We start from the raw sequence: 22,492 nt of genomic DNA, 5'->3' as shown, positions 1-22,492 counted from the left end.
AATTATTTTGGGCCCATCATCATAAAAACCTCAAGTCTTTTTATCTTGCTGCTCTGCCATTCCTAACTGCTGCTGCTAAGTTGCTTCAATCGTGTCTGACTCTGTGAGACCCCATAGACGGCAGCCCACCAGGCTCCCCCGCCCCTGGGATTCTCCAGGCAAGAACACTGGAGTGGGTTGCCATTTCCTTCTCCAATGAATGAAAGTGAAAAGTGAAAGTGAAGTCGCTCAGTCGTGTCTGACCCTCAGCAACCCCATGGACTGTAGCCCACCAGGCTCCTCCATCCATGGGATTTTCCAGGCAAGAGTACTGGAGTGGGGTGCCACTGCCTTCTCCGGCCATTCCTAACTAGTATATACATTAAGCTTTTGAGTCTTTTTCTTTCACTTACATAGTGCATTGGGATATAGAACACTGTTTGTATCAACAGCCTGTCTGTTTTCATTATCAAATAGTATTCCATTCTATGGATGTACTACATTTTTATTTAGCTTTTTCCCAGTTGACGGACTTTGGAGTTGTTTCAAGATTTTAGTGATTAAATTGATATAAATATTTATTTAGAGGATTTTGCATGAATATAGGCCTATCATTTCACTTTGGTAAATATCTAGTGGAAAATTGGGCCATATGGAGAAGTGTATATTGAATTTTACAATATCTGTGAAACTGAGAGTTGCAGTCCCACTATGCACTCCCGTCAACAATATACAAGAATTCTGGTTGCTCTGCATCCTCATCAGAATTTGATATCATCAGATTTTTCCAACCATTATATCAAGTGTATGATAGTATCTCATTGTGGTTTTAATTAGCATTTCACTAATGATTAGTGGAACTGAGATAGATTAGTATCTTCTGCTACAAGTCCTGTGTCAGACATATGATTTGGAAATATTTTCTCCCAGTCTGTATCTTTTTATTCTGTCAACAGTTTTGTTTGCAGAGCAAATGTTTTTAATTTTGATAAAGCCCAATTTATTTATTCTTTTATAAATTGTGGTTTGGATCTTAAAATTGAACATTTATATGTTAAAAGCCAAATTTATAAAAAGAACAAAAGAATAAATTCCTCCTAACAACAACAGATTATCTACAAATAGTATATTAGCTATGTCTCCAAAATATGACATCAAACAAGAAGAAATTAGATAATTTTTGTTGGGAGAACTAGATTACAGTTATAAAAGATGAGACAAGGATCTAATAATTTTAATTTTTAAAACACAGAAGTAAAGACTTTTAGATTCTGCATGATCAGATCGGATCAGATCAGTCACTCAGTCGTGTCCGACTCTTTGCAACCCCATGAATCGCAGCACGCCAGGCCTCCCTGTCCATCACTAACTCCCGGAGTTCACCCAGACTCATATCCATCGAGTCAGTGATGCCATCCAGCCATCTCATCCTCTGTCGATTGTAGTATGTAAATAAATGAAATGCTTCGTGGAGGCTTTGAATACCCATTCACTTATTTATCCTTTCATTTCTTTAAGAATGTTTACTGAGCACCTAGAGTGAGCCAGGCACTGTGTTCTGGATGTCAGTACATAGATGAATATGATGGGCACTAGAGCTCTGGACAAACAAATCAACAGGTTAGAGCACAATGTGGTAAGAACTATAGTTGGCATTTGTTCAAAGTAAACCATGCTTCTTTTTGCACAGGTAGCAGTTTCATCACACTTATCTCAGTTTGCAATTATTTATTTGTGTGACAGGCCTTAATGTTTGTCTCTCATAGTCTGTTCCAGCAGTATAAATACAATGTATGTTTTCTTCATAGTGACTAGAACATAATAGGAGCTGGATAATCAATCGTTGAATAAAATAAGTGTTTGCTATTGAAGTATAGAGAGGAAGAGTTGCTAAATCTGCTCTGGGATCTCATTTAAAAAGGTGACATTTGAAGTGAGTCTTGAAGCAGAGGTAGGAACTTACTGGTGCAGCGGGGGTGGGGCTGGAGAGGAAGAGAAGGGCATTGCAGCACTATACAGTCTTAGCCATGGGGACTCGAAGTCACATAACATCTGTGGGAAGGACAAAAAAGTCGCAGTAGGGTAGAATCATCCTAGGTAGGGAAGTGTAGGGCAGCATGAAGCCAAAATGGAAGGCAGGGATTGGGACAGGAATGAAAGGCCTTGTCAACCAAGGTAGGTTTGAACTTCACAGCAATGGAGTTGGGGAGGGTGATGGATCTTAAGCTTTTAAGTGACATGATCAGTAGAGCAGTTAAGACTATGGCTGAGGCCCGGATAAGAGATGATAGGTGTGGCAGTGGCAGTTGAGATGCTGTGGAGAGACAGATTTGAATGCTATTCCAGGAGACCAAATTTATGGGACTTGGTGACTGAAAAGATGTGAAGGGTGAAGTAGAAGGAGAACTTAATATTTCAGCTCTTCTGATGCCTGGAGAGTACTGTATGTAGGGAATTAACAAATTATATTTTTTCCTGATTAATAAGTATTACATATTTTTTAGAAAATTCAGGAAAGTATAAAGAAGAAAAAAATTCATCTGTTGTCACAGTTCACAGAGATAAACCACTTCCAATATTTTGAGTGCCTATTGTTCTAAAATAGATCCTAAGGATGCTATCCCCACAAAGAACTTAAGTCTTATGAACAGCATTAATATATTGAACTTAATTTTGAGCCCAAATGTTAAGTTTTGACTATACTGCGAGCTGAGTCAGTTTAAAAAAAAAAAAAAAAGTGAATTAGGTACATGGATGTGAACTTCCCAAGATAGAATTTCTTCCCTGGAAACTAAATAAGGCAGCGATGACCATCCAGGACACGTTCTCATTAGTACCAGATTCCCACAGGTAACCTCCCGGGTCACTGAGGGACATTTCCAGGTTCCACCTGATTAATTCATGTTCAATTCATTCAATGTGCTGAGCCCTGCAGGAAGACAGCACACCGTAGTGATCACCTCCCGTGTCCAAATTTTCTAAAGGAGTGATAATTATTTTTGCCCACTTGAATCTAGAGCTTGTGTGAACCTGTGCACATCAACTATGAGTAAGAGAAAACTTTCTGAGGTCCAGAAGCTGTGAATAAAAAAAAAATTATCTAAAACCCTTCCAAATAGGGGAAACGGGAGGGAAGTTTAAAAAAAAAGAAAAAGAAAGGATATTTTTATATTGAGCAGGAGTAGATTACGAGGAGGGGCAGAGGCAGGCAGGTTCAAAGGAGGTCTGCCTGAAAAGAAGCTCAAAGAGAAAGGCCAAGGAAGCGGGGATATGGGGGGTGCGGGGGTAGGGGGCTCGGCTGAAAGACGGACAAACAAATGTAGCCACCGGGGCGGCCGTCCTAGCAAAGGCAGCCTGCAGGTCAGGTACCTGGCGGAGGTGGGGCAGCTGGGGGCGAGCTCCCGGCTCGCAGATGGAGTCCTTCCTTCAGACCTTCCCTGGACACCATCAGCTCCCCTCCCCCCACACCAAAAAACAAAACAAAACAAAACAAAAAAACCCCAGTCCCCGCCAGCCCTCGGCGGAGCGCGGAGGGGAGGAGGGGGAAGTGGGGCCGTGCTCAGCTTCCACTCTGAGGCTCCGGCTTGAAAAGTCCCCGAGAGTCAAACATGATTTACACCAGGGAAGAAAAAAATCAATACCACCAAGGGGAAGGTGGGCGGGGGGTGGGGGTGGGGGGCTCTGAGAGAAATGTTTGGCAAAGGAGGGGGAGCTTTCCCCACCAAAGCCCAGAACGCGACTCTCGCTTCCTCAGGAGGATCGGCCATCACCACCCCGGCTCTCCGCCCCTCCGTCGCCCGCCCCGAGGGGTTGCTCTTCTGTTGCAAACGTCAAGAGGTCTAGGTTTGCCCTGGGTTAGGTGCTCGACTAAGTTTTTCAGCTCGGGTTCTTAGGTGCATCGGGTTTCGCAAAGCCTGGGAGTAGGCTTTGGCTGGGGCCATTTTTACACGGCCGGGCTTTCCCTCATTCAGCTACCGGCCAGGGTAAGGGAGCGGCGCAAGGGTTCCTTAACAGGAAGGGGTCGGTGCAACCTGAACAAACATTGCTGGTTTTGAACGCTCACCGCGAACGCGTTTCAAGAGCAGGTCTCACAGCCTCCCGGTTCCGTCAGCGGAACTCTGCGGACTGGACCAGCAGGTCAGAGCGCGGAGCCGGGAAACCCCACCTGCGCCGGGGAGACAGCTCCGGTCGGCGGGAGTTTGCACACTGGGCTCTCAGGCGGACTCTCCCAGAGTTGGGTCGCGCGCCCCGGGCCAATGAGCGCGCCCCGCGGAGGGCTCGGTTACTCGCCACCCCCAACACACACACCCGCGCGTTGATTGGTCTCCCGGCCCGCGAGGCCGGGCTGGCCGGCTGCGGCGGCGGGCGGCGGCGAGTGCTGGGCGCGAGTGGGAGTGGCGCGCGCGCCCCCCGCCGCCCTGTCACTCCCCGCCGCGCTTCCTCCCTAGTCCCCTCCCTCCCTCGCTCCCTCTCTCCCTCCTTGCACTCCCCGGCTCCGGCCGCGCGCTGGCGGGGCTCCGCATTGCACACTCTGGGGGCGCCGCAGTGTTCGTGGGATGGGGCAGCGGGCTGCCGCTGGCGGCCGGAATCCGCGTGCAGCCGGGGTGAGTAGAGGCTGGCTTCCCGGGAGAGCACAAAAGGAGAGGGGTTTCCTGCTAGCCGCCCGATCTACTGCGGGGCCTCGACCAACCACGGAGTGAGCTGAGTCCCTGCAACTACCCTCTGCTAGGACAGTCCTTTACCCCCACACCCTCCCGGCCCCCTGGTCGGCGGAGCTGAGATCCTCGCTTCTGCATGCCGCTCCGATGTTTTGCCTCCGAGTGGGTAGCCCGCACTGCGCGCAGCTTGGGCAAGTCCGGAGGGGCGTGTGTGTAGTCCCTGAGCGCTGGGGGTGGAATGGAAATGTCAGGAGCTGCCAAGTTCAACGCTGGAGGAATCTTCCCCAGAGTAATTCAGCACCTTCCCAGGGCCAAGCGTGCGTCCACCAGGAACTCCAGCCGGAGGGAGAACCCCGGGCGGCGAAGTGGCAGCACCCCACATGTTGCTGCGGGGTGGGCGGGGGTGGGATGGAGATGGGGGTGGGCGGTGGCCCGGCTTGCGCCCATCCAGAGCAGCTGCCGAAGGGGCGGTGAGGTGGGGCGCTTCCAGCCGTTGCGCGAACGCCCAAGGCCCTCCGATCACCCACTCGGGGGGAGTTTTGCGAGTGGGTCATTCACCCACGGAGCCAGAGCTTCGCCTGGGCTTGACTTGGCGACCTGCTTTTCTCTCCAGTAAGAGCAGTTCCGTTGATTACATTTGGCTAAACAGGCTAGCCTAAAGCTCTGGTGAATCTGACTCGCTCTGACTCCCCGCCCCAATCCCACTAGTTTCACGTCCCCAGCTCCTGCCCTCGGCATGGGGCATGGATCCTATTCATCTCCACGAGGTTCCAAACTGGATGTTTGAGCATGGTTGTATCCAGCGTGGGTCCCGGCATCTGAAGTGTCACAATGATTTGCCATTTCCTAGGGGATTCCAAAGACTTGTTATAATTTGGAGGAGGGAGTGTGGGGGAGAGGAAAAATTGAGGAAGGAGCAATGTTTAGGAGGGAATTTGTTGGTAGAATAGTGTTGATCTACCAGAACATATGACAAAAAGAATGTTAAGCTTCTCCCTCTGGTAACCTACCCAAGGTGTGACCTCCAAAATTCAATTTTCTTTGTCGGAGACTAGGGAGTTTAGATTCTCCAGGGGGAAGCTTATTTCTTGTTAAATTGACTTACAGTGACATACACTCTGTTCTGTTCTGCTCTGGCCAGCCATTTCAGATGCCTTGATATTATTAGAGCAATTCCCTTAAAGACATTACATTTTCTTTCAGTGAGAGGAACTGGAAGTAGCTCTTTAAAATTTTGAATCTGCAGCTTATTTCTCTAGAAGACACTAATGGTTACTGTATATGTGTTCACGTGTACCAAGTTTGCAAAAGATATTTGTGCAATAGTCCATGAAATGGCTTAATACACATTTATGTTAAACCCATTTAAATGTAAAACATCTATCTGTTTTCAATTTTAGTTTCCACCTTGACCAAAGGCACCAGACTGAAACAGGACTTAAAAGAGGCTTCCTTGTTTAAAAAGAGATTTTGCAGGACTCAAGTCATGAGAACAAACAGTAAGCTTTCTGAGCTTGTGGCACACAAATGCTGTTAAAAATTGTGAATTAGTTTTTTGAGTTAAAAATGTCAGAAGTGCTTCCAAGCCAAAAAAGGTAGTTACAATGCATGGGTCTACCTTTTGAAGCTGTCCACAGTCTTTATGAGATGAATGTTTATAGCACAGAATGCATAAATGGGACTGATTATAGCAAATGATGCCAAGTAAAAAGCCATACTTTGCATCATGTTGTAAACTTCACAAGGCACACTGAGATCTACTATTAAAGTATCTGTGAGGAAGTCATATTTTCATCACCCCTGTTTTACAGGTGGAACAACTGAAGCTCTCAGAAGTTGAGTACTTTTCCAAGGTGAATAGCAGAGTTCAAGTTTTTTCCCCAAGTTCTTCCCTCTGTTGCTCCCTCTCTTCCTTCTTTCATGCTGGGCTTCCTTATTTCCTGGTTCTGATTTCTGTAGCTTTTTTTTTTTTTTTTACTATTCAACCCATGGCTACGGAACCATTATGTACCATTCTCAAAAGGCTTTTCTCTGCAAAGTACCACTTAGCTCCCACTATATGTGGGCTGATAAACATTTAGGGAGAAAGCTAATAATGGGTTTTAAGGAACTATGTTTTTCAAAGGGGCATATTATTTTTATTAATGAGTTGTTAAATATACAAGTAATCAAAACCCTAAAGAATGATGTCCTTATGGTGTTTTCGTGCTAAGTCACTTCAGCTGTGTCTAACTCTGCAACCCCATTGGCTGTAGCCTGCCAGGCTCCTCTGTCCCTGGGATTCTTCCAGGCAGGAGTACTGGAATGGGTTGCCATGCCCTTCTCCAGAGGATCTTTCTGAACCAAGTATCAAACCTGTGGCTCTTATGTCTACTTCATTGGCAGACAGGGTGTGTGTGTGTGTGTGTGTGTGTGTGTGTGTGTGTTTAGCACTTGCACCCCCTGGGAAGCCCTGTACTTATGTTGTGTGCTAAGTCACTTCAGTTTTATCCTCTTCTTTACCCTATGGACTGTAGTCTGCCAGGCTCCTCTGTCCATGGGACTTCCTAGGTAAGAATACTGGAGTGGGTTGCCATGTCCTCCTCCAGGAGATCTTCCCGACACAGGGATCGAACCCATGTCTCCTTGATTGCAGGCGGATTCTTTACTGCTGAGCCACCGGGTACTTAGGGTAATGCTTCAGAAAAATCAAGTGACAGTGGCAGAGATGTTTGAGAAATATGTAGGTCTGCAACTCTGTAAGTAGAAACTCCTCATACGTTTAATAGACAATTATAGTGAAGCTCTAATAAATGATTGTTTTGTTAGTGTCATTTGAATTTTAAAAAGAATTGAACAAAACATTACTTAAATAAACCCAGAACCACTCTGGGGGGCGGGGAACCCACTTATCAAAAGTCCTGAAATCCTCATTAACTAGTTTGCAAATGCAACAGAAGACATTGATTAAAGAGAAATCATGTTTTTACTTGCATAGCTAGCAATAAGGAGCTTACAGTTATCTGCCTACATGATTATTTATTAAAAATCCATCATTTGCAGATCTTTTCTTGGACAACTGTTGTTCAAGATACATTGCATAATATGTTACATAATATTTATTAAGATGAGTAGTATTAATTTTGTTTGCATTAATGTAGGCAGAAATATTTGAAGGGTCAGTTTACTAAATTAAGACAGTGGAGGGTGACAGATCCCAAACATACTAAAAATGAGGTAGCCAAAAATGAATGCGGACAAATTCTTGCAATGGATCCCCAAAATAATGATGAAAGACTCATATATTGTGAAATGAGAATTGTAGAAGTACCTGGCTTGCAGTGTACCAGACATACACTCAGATATATAAAAAGAGAACACAATGTAAATGAATTCTTAGCTTCTGCTTTTGCTGAATAATATTCCTATACCCAGGCTTTCTCAGGCAGTAAATGCACTGTAAATAATAGATTGAGAAATGGCAAGTGCCAAGGATATTCTCGACCTAATCAACAGACTAGATACTAAGTCTCCAAGATGGTCATCATCCAAGTGTGTTGAACCTTAGTGTGTAAGTGACAGCTCTCCAGGGCATTGGCTGGAAGACTTGAGGGGCTCTTGTCAGGGGAGGAGTTTCAGGGAGGACCCTGAAGCCATCAAGCCAGATCCATGTCCCTATGGACAACTGTGAGATCAGTGTTCAAAGTGAACATAGATTACAGTAATATAACTTATTTTGGAGAAAGGGGAAATCACGTGTTAAGAGTTTAAGGGAATATATTTGTAGCTAAAGTGTTGCAGAAAGGGTATGTGTTTTAAGCTTTCAGAAAGCTTGACTAGATTTCAAATCCTGGTTCTCTCCCTATTCAGGACTTTTTTGTTTGGCCAAGGAACAAGAAACAAACTGGAGATAAATAGACACTTTTCTGAGTGGACAGGTAGGCTCTTCTGGGAACTAGTTTGGGGATGGTTTTATTTTAACTTTTATAAATGTCTACAGATGGTATGTAGTTCTTAAGAGTAAGTGAAAACTATGCTGATAAAGTTGAACCATAGGAATAATTTAAAAGACAACCTAAATGGGAAGAAAAATAATAGAAGATTAAAGTCAAAATGGAAGATTGAAGATAAGTGTACTTGGGAAAAGCAATCCCAAGCACATTTGTAGGAAATGGTTTTAAATTCCATTCCTGTCAGCAGTCAAAATAGCTGGATAATATTCTCACAGCTCTCTTTTGAAAGATATGTCCACCAAGTTAAAGTCAATGTTAAGAGAAGGATATAAAATTTTATATTAGTGTGATACTATTAAAATGTGTAGTTGAGTAAGTTTGTATAAATTCTCTGTACTTATCTGTTCATCTTTCTATATAGAAAGAAATGCATCAATACATTAATAGTAATTGTCTCTGGGTATTATGAGATTATAGGGCTTCCCTGGTGACTCAGGCAGTAAAGAATCTACCTGCAATGCAGGAGACCCGGGTTTGATCCCTGGATTTGGAAGATCCCCTGGAGAAGGGAATGACTATCCACTCCAGTATTCTTCATGCAGAATTCTATGGACAGAGGAGCCTGGCAGTCTACAGTCCATGGGGCCACAAAGAGTCAGACACGACTGAGCAACTAACAGTACACTACTAGTGTGTATGAGATTACAAGTGTTTTTATTGTCTTCTTTTACTTAAGTACTTTCCAGATTTTCTTCAATGAACGTGTATTGCTCTTAGTAAAAAAGTATTATGAAAATAAGATATAGTGTTGTAGCCTATAGATTTCATATAGTCTTAAGAAAGGTTCATCTGATTATCATTTTTATGTCTTCTGCAAATCTGTAAGTTGAAAAAAGTGCCTCTATTTGCCCCATGAATTCCCTATATATGAAAGGCAGCAAGTTTAAATTTTTTTTTTTTTTTGTATTTGGTACTAAGAAAAAGTATGACTGAAGATGAACACTGTGCTTTCTTTAGATAGTGAGAACTGGGAAATGAAAAGACGTTCCATTTTTGCCATAATTATCAGGATATGAGAAGGACATGGCAACCCACTCCAGTATTCTTGTCTAGAGAATTCCATGGACTAGAGGAGCCTGGTGGGCTACAGTCCATGGAGTTGCAAAGAGTCGGACACGGCTGAAGTGACTTAGCACACAAGCAGGCACAATACCCTCTTCCCTGGGGGAAGGAAATGGCAACCCACTCCAGTATTCTTGCCTGGGAAATCCCATGGACAAAGGAGCCTGGCAGGTTACAGTCCATGGGGTCGCAAAGAGTCAGACATGACTTAGCAACTGCACCACCCACCACCGTCAGGATATGACGAACCAAGTTAATGGAAGTTGATATCTCTTGTAACAGTTGTGTTGACAAAGCTTCCAGCATCTCATAAGGGATGTGTCCAGTTTCCAGACTCGTGACCCTCAAAGAAGCCCAATGTATAATGTCCTCATTAGATAATTTTAGTTTTCTCTCAGTCTACTCATAATATATAACTGGTGACTAGTTACCATTAATAAGTAGGCTAATTGACATTTTTACCCTCTTGAGATTGCTGCAAAGGAAGAGCTAGACATACCAGAAGTCAAATTCTCATGCACACAGTTACGAATACAGTGAACTTGGATTATTTTTCATGAAAATAAAAAACTAAAACACATCTGTTGATATTTGAAAGCAAGGGGGTTCAGACAGGAAGTAATAAGCTCAAAGACTATGTGTTAATAATACCTCTATCTCCTGTCCTACATCCCACTCACTCATCCTTACTCTCTCTTTCGCCAAGAGAGGATGAAGGCTAAAATTAAAAATAGATTCCAAAAAACATTGAGGTGTATGCCTAAATGATTACCACATAATGGACTGTTGGCAAAGCAGAAGCATTACAGAAGCATTGGGTGTGAAATCTTCATCTTTTCATAGACCTTTTAAAAGCCATGGGTATAAGAATTCTTAAAGCCAGGATTGTCCTATGTCTGACATTTAAAAACAATCATGAATGTTACTTGAATTATCAAGTATCTCTAAGCATTCTAAATGATTAAATACAATACAGTTAGTGTGTTTGGGCAGTAGTATTTGGGGTGAACATTTTCAAAAATATATTGCTTAATATTTTTATGCTCTAAAAAGCAGGATAAATAAAGATTGCATTGTCCTTATCTTATTTCCCTCCTTCTTAAAAAGTACCAAATAGTATATAAACTAGCAAATGTACACATTGTTTGCATCACGATGCCTAGAAATACTTGTTTCTTTATGCCACCACCACTTCCCTGGTGGCTCAGACGGTAAAGCGTCTGCCTACAATGCGGAGACCCAGGTTTAATCCCTGAGTCGGGAAGATCTCCTGGAGAAGGAAATGGCAACTCACTCCAGTATTCTTGCCTGGAAAATCCCATGGACTGAAGAGCCTGGTAGGCTACAGTCCATGGGGTCGCAAAGAGTCGGACACGACTGCGGGACTTCACTTCACGTCACTTATGCCATTAAAGCAATTTAGATAATATACACTTACTTGCACTTGTAATAATAGCATTTATTACTCTACTTTTTATTTGTATGGCTTTTCATCTACAGGACTCTACCTGCTTATGAGGGATTATTGTTAGTTTTCCATTGGGAGAGAGAGCAGTGTAGAACAACCTTAGAAGCCAGAAATCTCCCATGTTGTAATTCCAGCCCCACCAGTTGCCAGACCTTAGGCAAGTGTGTCCTTAGGCAAATTATATAGTTTCCTCCAATTTAACTGGTTACTATTAACTAGCTGACTGACCTTTAGCAAGTTAGGCACCCAGTGTCTGGGCTTCATTTGCTTCAACTATAAAATCAAGGGGTTACACTAATTAAATTCCCAGGTGAGTAGGAACCAACATATATTTTTTGACATTTAAAACTACCCAATAATACTGATCTAATAAAACTGTGCCTTAATATTGGTATTTAGAAGAAACTGAGTTAACAAGACAGAGTTCTTGGAGATCTGTAACAAGAAATTTAAAACATCTAACATATCTCCCTGGAATTTGTTTTTTTCTTACTATGTAGATCCTTCCTGTTCTTTGACTTGATTATCCATGTAGAATACATTTAATTTCTTAAAATTTTTTTATCTTAAAGATAGAAAAGTTGACTTTCAAGTGTTCTAAAAATATTAACTCTTAAAAATAGTGACTTTAATAGAAGTAATATTCTGCATTGATGTAGGGTCTTTCCATACAAGATCAAAGGAATGGTATTAGAAATACATGGGTTTTCTTTTATGTATAACTTCATAGAAAGATTTTCCTTGATGGAATTCTTTTAATTCATATTCCCAGTCACCCAACTGAATGGATCCACAGAAACTTTTGTAGCAATTCTAACTTGTCCTTGGTCAGACGTGTCCTTGGTCAGGAGTCTCCTTTCGTCCATTACTTCCCAACTGACAATTCTTTTCAGTCCTTCAAGGCCTAGTTCAAACGCAGTCCTCCCAAAGAAGTCTTTTCTCTTGATTTACATCAATGTACATTTTTCTCTTTTACTGTATTTCATAATAGCGTACTGATTTTTACATTCTAGCTTATGATATACATCATGTCTTATTTCTGTTGAATGCTTGCATGAGTACATTGTCTTGTACAGAGTAAGCCTTCAATGAGTGTGTTGAAGAGACTTACTGCTTTCATAGAGAAAAAGCTATAAAGTTTAGGGATGGGCTGGGGGGTAGGGAGGAGGAAGAGGGGGAATTGCAGAAGATTGATTTAGATGGAAGAGATAGGTTGTGGTTTTGTGTGTGCTGTGTGTGCTCAGTCATGCCTGACTCTTTACAAGCCCATGGACCATATCCCATCAGGCTCCTCTGTCTGTGGAATTTTCCAGGCAAGAATACTGGAGGGGCCATTTCCTACTTCAGGGGATCTTCCCAACCCAAGGATTGAACCAGCCTCCCTTGAGTCTCCTGCATTGGCAGGTGGGTTCTTTACCACTAGTGCCACCTGGGAAGCCCCTTTGGCTTTGTAGTTTATGACAATTGCCATGTGCCTTTAGTCCCTGAATGTCTACCAAGAGCAAACAAATACTGCCAACTGTGACTGTTCTCCTCAAAGACCCTTCCTTGCTTTTGTTTCCTAGGAATACACTCTAGGTATTGAGGGTCTTTACAGAACAGACTCTAAGCCATCAATCACTATGACCAGGACTTGAGAAAGTTAGATAAGCCATCTGCTCACCTGAAAATAAAAAGCTGGCTATTTCACACTTTCACACTAAGCTGTACCATGCTTTTTAGAAGTGTATAGAATTAATTTCTGCTAAACAGAAAAGTTCAAGGAAGAAAATAATCATTTCTTGTCAGCCACATTTAATTATTCATATCTAATTCCACACTACCTTATTAGCATTCTTTTTCTCTAGCTTACATGGTGGCTACCTAGCTATATGTATATAGCATATGTTCAGTGTGTTTGATCTTTATCCTTAATAGAATAAAACAGAAGACAATATATCAAACTTGCCATATATAGGTAAAGATATACAAAATCCTTCTTGGCTATTGAAAACTCTTTGAATGAGTTTTCAACACATAATTAGGGCTGATACTTTTTAAGTAGAGAACCAGACAAGGCTAGATCTGTTTAATCTCAAATAGCCAGGGTTCTTCTTCTTGTTCCATTGTCATATGTTGGAATGACAGCCAGCTGACTTAAAATGTGGTTTTAGGTCCGTCTAGTCAAAGCTATGGTTTTTCCAGTAGTTGTATGGATGTGAGAGTTGGACTATAAAGAAAGCTGAGTGTTGAAGAATTGATGCTTTTGAACTGTGGTGTTAGAGAAGACTCTTGGGAGTCCCTTGGACTGCAAGAAGATCCAGCCAGTCCATCCTAAAGGAAATCAGTCCTGAATATTCATTGGAAGGACTGATGTTGAAGCTGAAACTCCAATACTTTGGCCACCTGATGGCCAAAGAACTGATTCATTGGAAAAGACCCTGATGTTGGGAAAGATTGAAGGCAGGAGGAGAAGGGGATGACAGAAGATGAGATGGTTGGATGGCTTCAGGAACTCAATGGACATGAGTTTGAGTAAACTCCAGGAGTTGGTGATGGACAGGGAGGCCTGGTGTGCTGCAGTCCATGGGGTCGCAAAGAGTCGGACACAACTGAGCGACTGAACTGAGGTAAGATGTGGCTGGATTAGCATCAACTCCACCCAGTTCTGAGAAACAGCTCAGGGTTCATTTTCTACTGCTGCCAATAGTGTTATTCTTTGGTAGAACCAAACCAGGCAAGTAAAAATCAACAGGATTCAAAAAATGTTTTTCCCATCAAAGCTGTTTAGAAGCTCAGCTTTCTAAATGACAGGCAATGTGTATTCTATAATAGAATAGCAGTTTAAAGAGAGGTACTGTTTGTAATGGAAGTTTCTTAGCTTGAAAAGTATGTCATAGAGACCATTGTTAAAGGGGGTAATTTTCAGCTAGGTTAAACAAATTTAAGAAATGTTGTATGCTGTAGCACCTACAAGACGTTGTAGGCAAATGGATAAACTCATTTCTACAGCTTCTGGGCAGTTTTGACATTGCACGAGGGCTTCAGATCTCTCCTGGAACAATGTACTGTATAAGGTTGAACATGGGAAATGGGAAGCAGAAAAAGAGTACAGAAAAGAAGGAGCTGGAGGAATTACAATAAGGAAAGGATCACCTACTTTATAACCAATTGAAGAAAACTTTCCAGTCTTATCTCATTCCAATCTTATCTGGGGAAGTCCTAAAATAAACAGAAATAAAATTGAAAAGAGCCACAAAGTTCTGTCTGCCTTAGGTTATCTTGTGTTCCTACCATATCCTTCATTAGGGCAATTCTGGTGCTGAGTCAGTCTCAACTCTAGAGTCTAAAAGATCACTGTTAAAAGGCTTCCATGAGGATTTCTCTGGTGGTTCAGTGGTTAAAACTCCATGCTTCTAACACAGGGGGCACAGGTTTGATCTCTGCTCTGAGAACTAAGATCTCACTTGTCGCAAGGCATGGCCATAAAATCAAAAATGGCTTCCCTGAAGCACATGTTGGCCAATCAATGAATCCAGCATATTGGTCAAATAGACAAATAAAAGTTGAGGGAATCAAAGAGTCCAAGGTGATTGAGACAGAGATACAGAAGAGGCGATGATTTTGTGGTGAGGTATGGGTAGAAACAAAAAGATGTTGGGGTCTTTGCATGTTTCCCATTTTTAATTTAAGCTCTCATCTGGCTATTTGCTGAATTATCAACCACTAATTCCTTCCTGTCAAGGCTATGGTTTTTCCAGTAGTCATGTATGGATGTGGGAGTTGGACTATAAAGAAAGCTGAGTGCAGAAGAATTGATGCTTTTGAACTGTGGTGTTGGAGAAGACTCTTGAGAGTCCCTTGGGACTGGAAGGAAATCCAACCAGTCCATCCTAAAGGAGATCAGTCCTGGGTGTTCATTGGAAGGATTGATGTTGAAGCTGAAACTCCAATATTTTGGCCACCTGATACGAAAAACTGACTCATTTGAAAAGACCCTGATGTTGGGAAAGAGTGAAGGTGGGAGGAGAAGGGGACTACAGAGGATGAGATGGTTAGATGGCATCACTGACTCAATGGACATGAGTTTGGGTAAACTTGGGGAGTTGATGATGGACAGGGAGGCCTGTTGTGCTGCAGTTCATGGGGTCGCAGAGTTGGACACGACTGAGTGACTGAAGTAAACTGAATTCCTTCCTGGGTTTTGGCCAAGCCAGGTAACTTCTTTGAACGTCTCTTTTCTCATTTGTAATATGATTGTACATGCACATCTAGAGCAGGGTCTGCAGGAAGAGATACTGGTTCCTTGGGATATCTGGCGGGGGGAAAAGTACAATGGTCAAAAATGTTTGGGATACAATGGATTAACTGCTTTTCAACTGTAAGACTTTTCAGAACTTTTAGTAAGTAAATCATCATTCTACATACCTGAAAGGAGGTGTACTCTTCAGTGAATCCCAAACCTGTTTGCCAATGGAACCCATTGAGAAGGTGCATCTTTTGAGTCAGTGTCCTGTGCAACAACAAATACTGGACTGGCTGTTGCCTGAGATTGTTCTCGGTTTTAAATTCTGTGAATGTACAGCTATGTAGTATGTCTTTCTTTCTGTTTCTTTTCTAGCTAACTCCTTGCCTCTCATCTTGAAGAATTTTTGTGTTGTATAAACCTTTTGATCAGAAATGTACTGTTAGAAAAATCCCTGCATCTACTTTAAGATCACATTGAGACAGTGCAAACCTGCAAGCCGTGCGCTTTCCCCAAACTTGTGTATTTTAGATGACATAAAGTCACAGGCAGTCAGAACACAAAGAACAAATTCCCCCAGTACACACACCCTAACAAAAATATTGAAATGTTTATTAATAGAGAAGAATAGAGAGGGGATATTTCACAAAGGAACAATTTATAAAAGACCCAGATTTCATCCTGGCAGAGGCATTTCTGAGCAACGCAGTGCAATTAATCTCAGAGTTGTAGCATAAAGATGAAATAATGAATACTGAAGGTATATGAAATGTACACTGCCCTTCCCCTCCTCTTCAGGATTACAGGCAACGTCTAGCATACCTCTCCTCGCCAGCAGCAGTCTTGGACTTTCTGTTTGGCTCCTGCCAGGTTCCTCCTTTGCTGGATGAGGAGCTGGTAAAAGGCACGGTTATTTGGGGAGGCAGAGGCGGCCGGAGCCCAGGGTGCAGCATGGCTGGGTCTGGATCCTTGTGCTGAGGTAACTCACCTTTCAGAGGTTGTTAGCGGTCGGGGGTAGAAGGGGGAAACAGGACTTAATTCTGGGTTAGAAAGCAGTAATAAGGATTCACAATGTTTTTTTTTTTTTTGGTCATCATTGCACTTTGTGAATTCTCTGAAATTAGAATTAATCCAAACCTCTACAGGTAACCCACAGCAGACAACTTTCAGTGGGCTCTGAATTTAGTTTTCTTTCTGTGTTTTTAAAGAAATAATTTATTAGATAATGTTAGGATACAAAAGCCAAAATAGGATAATAATTTCTCTTTTACAATTAAATTTACATGTGGCACTATTTCTAAAGTTTGTCTATCCTCCACCCTTATTTAAAAATTTTAAGAATATTTGTCAAATGTTCTCTTATTTGAATTCAGGTTTATCTCTGATGAAACATCAATATTCCTATTTAGTTTTTCTTGTCTTGTTAAAACAATTGGAATTAGTTGTATGCATTTAATTATATTTTTAAACTCTAAATTGAGATTTGAAATTTGGTAAAGAATTTCTAACTATTTTTTCCCCAAGTGATAATATACATATTATGATATTGGCTTGACTCGTAAGACTCATGTTTCCTCACCTTTTTGAGTTGTCTCAGTGAGGATTCCAAGTGGCACTGTGCCTAGATTTTTTAATTCAGCTTTCTCATATTTAGAGGCTGTCTTTTCTCTTCCCTAAACATTTGAGCAGCACTTTAGTTCATTGCACATTGCAAGCACTGGCAAAACTAGATGCTCAGCAGATATCTAAAGAGAGAGAGTCTCCCTACTCTATCAGTGTTTGCTGAATAAATAAAACAGATTAGTTAATGAGCAGTGCTTCCTGTAACTGTCACCACTGTCATGCCAGTAATGTAACCATTATCTACTATACAGGCTGTTTTTCTTAACAATTAAAAGTAAATTTTTTATAACCTGCCAACATAATGCTAATTAGTGTTTAATGTTCATTTTCCTGTTTCAGAAGATACATAGATAAAAGAATTCTACTTAAAAAGTTTTGTACAGGTTTCACCAAACCAAACAGATGTAGTTGGTTCTGTACTGCAGCAGCTCAGTGAAGTTTGGAGGAGACCTGAGTCTTCCCCATAGGAATGAGATGCTCTCTGCAGAACTGAACCTAAGGGCCTTCAAACCACTGAGTAGGGTTTGTTTTGGCATGCTACTGCATTTCCCCTTTGGAATGCTCAGTCAGTTCAGGTATGCTGATTTCCATAAAGCTTTCAGCATAAAGTTTGAGTCATCTTTTGTGAAAAAGAATCTCGTTTGCATTGGGTCTGTACTTGATTGTTGATATTGTATAGTCTGTGCTGTGGATGTGTAGAAAGACTAGGCATTTTTTAGACTTCTTGACTAGTAAGTCTCCTTTGTTAAAGATTAGTTGTTTGAAAAAGGAAAAAAACTCATAGATGTAGAAAAAAAAATACTAGAGGTTACCAGTGGAGAGAAGGAATGGGGAAGGGGCAGGACAGGGGTAGGGAATGAAGAGGTACAAACTATTATGTATAAAATAAATAAGCATAGTCAAGGCTGTGGTTTTTCCACTAGTTGTGCATGGATGTGAGAGTTGGACTATAAAGAAAGCTGAGCACTGAAGAATTGATGCTTTTGAACTGTGGTGTTGGAGAAGACTCTTGAGAGTCCCTTGGACTGCAAGGAGATCCAACCAGTCCATCCTAAAGGAAATCAGTCCTGAATATTCATTGGAAGGACTGATGCTGAGGCTGAAACTCCAATACTTTGGTCACCTGATGCAAAGAGCTGACTCATCTGAAAAGACCCTGATGCTTGGAAAGTTTGAAGGCGGGAGGAGAAGGGGACGACAGAGGATGAGATGGTTGGATGGCATCGTGGACTCAGTGGACATAAGTTTGAGTAAACTCTGGGAATGGACAGGGAGGCCTGGTGTGCTGCAGTCTATGGGGTTGCAAAGAGTCGGACACGACTAAGAATGACTGAACTGAACTGAAACAAGCTACAAGGTTATATTGTTCAACACAGGGAATATAGGCAATATTTTATAATAACCATAATGCAGTATAACCTTTAAAATTACTAATCACTCACTGTGTTGTACACCTGTAACATATATCGTACATCAACTATACTTCAATAAAGAAAAGAAACGAGAGGGTATATAATCCTTCTCTTTTGAAACAGGATTGGGGAAAAACTCCTCCTTTCTCTGTTGCATCCAATATCTGTAATTCCCTAACAGTTTGTCTAGGACATTACCAACAGCATCACTTGGCACAGTGGAGTTGATTTATTAAAATCACCTGCTTATTTTAATAATCAAGTTAATAACAACTCAAATGACTTGTTGGGGGCTTGGTATAGAAGTTGATTTTATTTGCTGTAATTTACCCAACAAATGACAGTATTAAGGTTCCCTTTCCCATCTTTTTTTGGGTAGGTGTTTGTGTCATTTGGGGGACAGCACTTAAGAAACTGTCTCTTATTGGTGACTTTGAGAATTGTTCACACTTGAATAGATTATAAACTTAAGTTTAAATAATGTTGAAATCGTTAAAAAATAGTTACATCGTTTAATATTACATCAACACTGTCTACATTTAACAAGTCCAAACATTTGAATGGCTAAATATTTTATACTTGCCAATGTGAACATGGTGATAATCAGGCAACTAGTGCTTCTTTTCTGGGCCCTACCCAAGATATAAATAGAAAGGGTTAGATAGGGCAACTGTCTTCATGGAACTTGGGGTGTTTTCTCTCTCTGTCTCTTTAAATATTTGAGAAACAAGTCATACCAATTACAGTTCACAGGGAAAACACAATAGTGAGTGAAATAAGCAAAAGTTTTTGGGGATAAAGTAGTAAATAACTCTCACAAAAATCCTTGTCTTCATAGATCTTACATTCTAGAGGGTTGGGGCAGAAGGTAAGGACATAAATAAGAAAATATGCAGCATGCCAGATGATGCTAAGTGCTACGGAGAAACTAAAGTGGAGGGAGGGAGAAAGTATGTCAGAAGTGAGCTGGAGGCAGTTGGTAACTTTAAGTTTGGTGGCCAGAGGCCCCACTCAGAAGGTGTCACGTGGGCATCTGGACTAGGTAAGGGAGAGAGCCTTAGGGACCTCTGCAGGAAGGGCCTTCCAGGCAGAAATGCAAAGGTGCTATTTTGGCATCATGAAGTCACTGGCCCTCAAAACAGCAAGAGACCAATGGTGGGAGTGGAGTAAGCCAGGGAGAGAGTAGTATAAGGTCAAAGGCATAAGAAGGCAGCCCTTCCATCAGGCAGAGTCTTAGAAGATGTTTTCCTCCTTCCCTCTCTCCTTTTCTTTCTTTCTTTGGACTGAGAGAGTTGGGCCATTGGAAGAATTTCTACCAAGGAATGACCTGATTAAATGTATGATTAGGAAGGAGGGGATAAGGCTGAGGGAGGCTATTGCAACAATACAGGTGACTTTGGTTTAGATCCAACATGGAGTGGAGGTTGCTGTGGAGGTGGTAAAAGGGGGCATCCTTTGTCTGTTTGAAAAGAATGGAGGAGATAGGATTTACTGAAAGGTAGGGTGTGGGGGCATGAGTGAGGAAGCCGAGTTGAAGATGGATCCAAGGTTTGAGATCAGAGAACTGAAAGGGTAGGGTTGTCACGTACTGAGATGGGAAGGCTGAGGAGGAGCAGATTTGCAAGAGGAGCCCATCATCCAGAGACACCTTACATATGAGATGCTTATCAGGCTTCCACATGGAGACAGTGAGTTGCTGGTTGGGGATATGACTGTGAGTTTAGGAGAGAGATCTGGGTGAAGATATAATTGAGGGGCTTCACTCTCTCTGTAAAAGCCAGGAAATGTGAGCTACCCATATGGGTGAGGAGATCAGATTGGTCTGTCAGGGCAGAATGAGGATAATTAAGTGACCATTATAAGGTCCTTTATTTTTTTGCTATACCTACTGAGAGGAGTGAGGAATATGTGGGCCACAAGAGATGAAGCAACTTTCATAGTGTGAAAATGGAACTGGTCTTTGCAAATGGGTGATATTTGAAGGGTTAGAAATAACGAAGGGAGGGCATTTGGTTAAAAGGTAAGAGGATTAGGCACTTGCCCCTTAGCGAGAAGGTAGTAAGGGGAAATTTATCAAGATCAGGGTAGAATTTTCTCACTAGTGGAAGGGGTGAGACTTACAGTCTGTATTCTATTTCCCAGGACCACAATATGCACATGATAGAGTCTTGAGTCTCATTAAAATCTTGAGTGTTTCTTGACACTTAAGCAACAGCTTCTTCCCCTTATCCTTGCAGCTGGTGCTGCCTTATATTATGAATAACTTGAAACTGACATGTGGGGAATTTTAAGTACATATGTTATCAAAACAGATGTTTCACAGACTTTATAGACTATCTGGAGGTCAGCTCATCTTTCAGAAAGCAGCTTGGAATCTGAATTTAGTTCCTCTCATAATTTTATGTTCTCCAAAGTCACTGTGTGGGAAATTTTAAATTTATTAGCAACTTTCTCTTGTTCTTGAATCTTAGATAGCAATTTCAGTAGGTTGGAAAAAATTGTATGCTGCATTACATAGAGGCAGATATTGAATGACTTTACTTGCCTGGTGATAAATCTAAGGCTTGTATTTTAATGCTTTCATTGGAACTTTGGAGTCATGTTTTATAAAGGAAAAAAAAAAGACCTCTGCCTTCTTTTTTGATGCAAAATGATAATTAAAACAAAAGTGACCATAAAATAATACAAAGGATGCCAATTTGAGAACAAATGGTGAGAAAAATTTTGCCTCTTGTTCCCTCTCCTTCTACTTTTTACTAGAATCTAGATGAGGATCAGGTCTCATTTTTATTCTGGGTTAAAGTTGCTCATGAAGTTGGGAAAGCTGAGGACTTTGGCAGAACTCCCTGAGGAATGAGCAAGTTATGCATTTCTTTGTTCATTTTACTTAAAGAATGCCTTTAAAACAACGTGGTGTTAGTGGTTTGGCATAACCAGGTGACATTTCTGTATCCCCACTTTTTCTTTGGGTTTCAGGGAGGTACAGAGCAGAGCTCTAGTAGACTGTGACAGTTCATGAAGCCCCCTAGGTGTTTGGTGGCTCAGACAGTAAAGAATCGTCTGGCAATGTGGGAGACCCAGGTTCAATCCCTGGGTCTGGAAGATCCCCTGGAGAAGGGAATGGCAACCCACTCCGATGTTCTTGCCTGGAGAATTCCGTAGTCAGAGGAGCCTGGAGAGCTTACAGTCCCTGGGGTCGCAGAGAGTCGGACACGATTGAGCAACTAACATACACAGGTTTTGGCTGGACAGTAGTGATCAGTGAGCAGTTCAGTGGACTGAGCACTGTCCAGTAGAATGTTCTAGTCTCTCCTGTGATGACAGAAATATTCTGTGTCTGCACTGGTCAGTATAGAAGCATTGACCACATGTGGCTACTGAGTTACTGACATGTGGCTGATGCAGCTGAGGAATTGAATTTTAAATTTTATTTAATTTTAATCTACTTAAATTTAAGTGGCCACATGTCGCTAGTGTCTGCTAAATTGGACAGCACAGCCAAGTTGATGGTGGGTCTTGGGCTTCCTGGAGCGTGGAGTGGGCAGGTGCCCACCCTTTCCTTGCTGGGGCCTCTCCACCACCCTGATGAGAGGTACACAAGCAGATCTTTCTCATCCAGACACAGCCCCCATGATAACTTCTAGTGACTGGAATAGGCCAGGACTTCATGACATACGTCCTCCCCATCCTTCATGGAAATGGGGAGAAGGAATATAGAAAGGCAGAGTGATGCTGGAAGAGATAAGTCATTGTTATAGTCTTAAAGACCTTTGGTACTAGAAAGTATGATATTAAGAATAGCCTATTTAAATCATGAAATGTTTTATAACTGATTATGAAAGAGAATTATCCTGGGGTGATATTTAGAGGTAATGTTGTGAGATAATAATGTCACTAGTTAGTTGAAATTAGGGATTCTGTGGGGGACCCACTTTCTTTCCCTGAGGATGGCTGCTTAATTATAAGCAGTGCTCTTAAAGTTTTTTTTTTTTTCATTTTTTATTTTAATTTTAATTTATTTTTTATTTTTTATGTTTAAGAAATCATTTTAATAATTCTTTATGGATATTATA

At 41.7% G+C, this 22,492-nt stretch overlaps 1 protein-coding gene and 1 long non-coding RNA gene across 2 annotated transcripts in view; one reads left to right on the top strand and one right to left on the bottom strand.

The window, feature by feature from the left end:
* Positions 1–4,209, bottom strand: part of LOC104971213 (uncharacterized) — a 32,464-nt gene extending 28,255 nt beyond the window's left edge. Inside the window, exon 1 of the long non-coding RNA XR_804856.3 lies at positions 4,043–4,209. This is a non-coding gene — a long non-coding RNA (uncharacterized lncRNA). The remainder of the gene's footprint in view (positions 1–4,042) is intronic.
* A 246-nt stretch (positions 4,210–4,455) lies between these two features.
* LYPD6 (LY6/PLAUR domain containing 6) overlaps positions 4,456–22,492 on the top strand; it is a 132,322-nt gene continuing 114,285 nt past the window's right edge. Inside the window, exon 1 of the mRNA XM_024980704.2 lies at positions 4,456–4,583. The gene's annotated coding sequence lies outside the window, so the exon portion shown is untranslated. The remainder of the gene's footprint in view (positions 4,584–22,492) is intronic.

Source organism: Bos taurus, chromosome 2 (genome assembly GCF_002263795.3).
Source record: "Bos taurus isolate L1 Dominette 01449 registration number 42190680 breed Hereford chromosome 2, ARS-UCD2.0, whole genome shotgun sequence".
Taxonomy (NCBI): Eukaryota; Metazoa; Chordata; class Mammalia; order Artiodactyla; family Bovidae; genus Bos; species Bos taurus.
The sequence above is the reverse complement of the archived record's forward strand: the minus strand, read 5'-3'. Positions and strand labels throughout refer to the sequence as shown.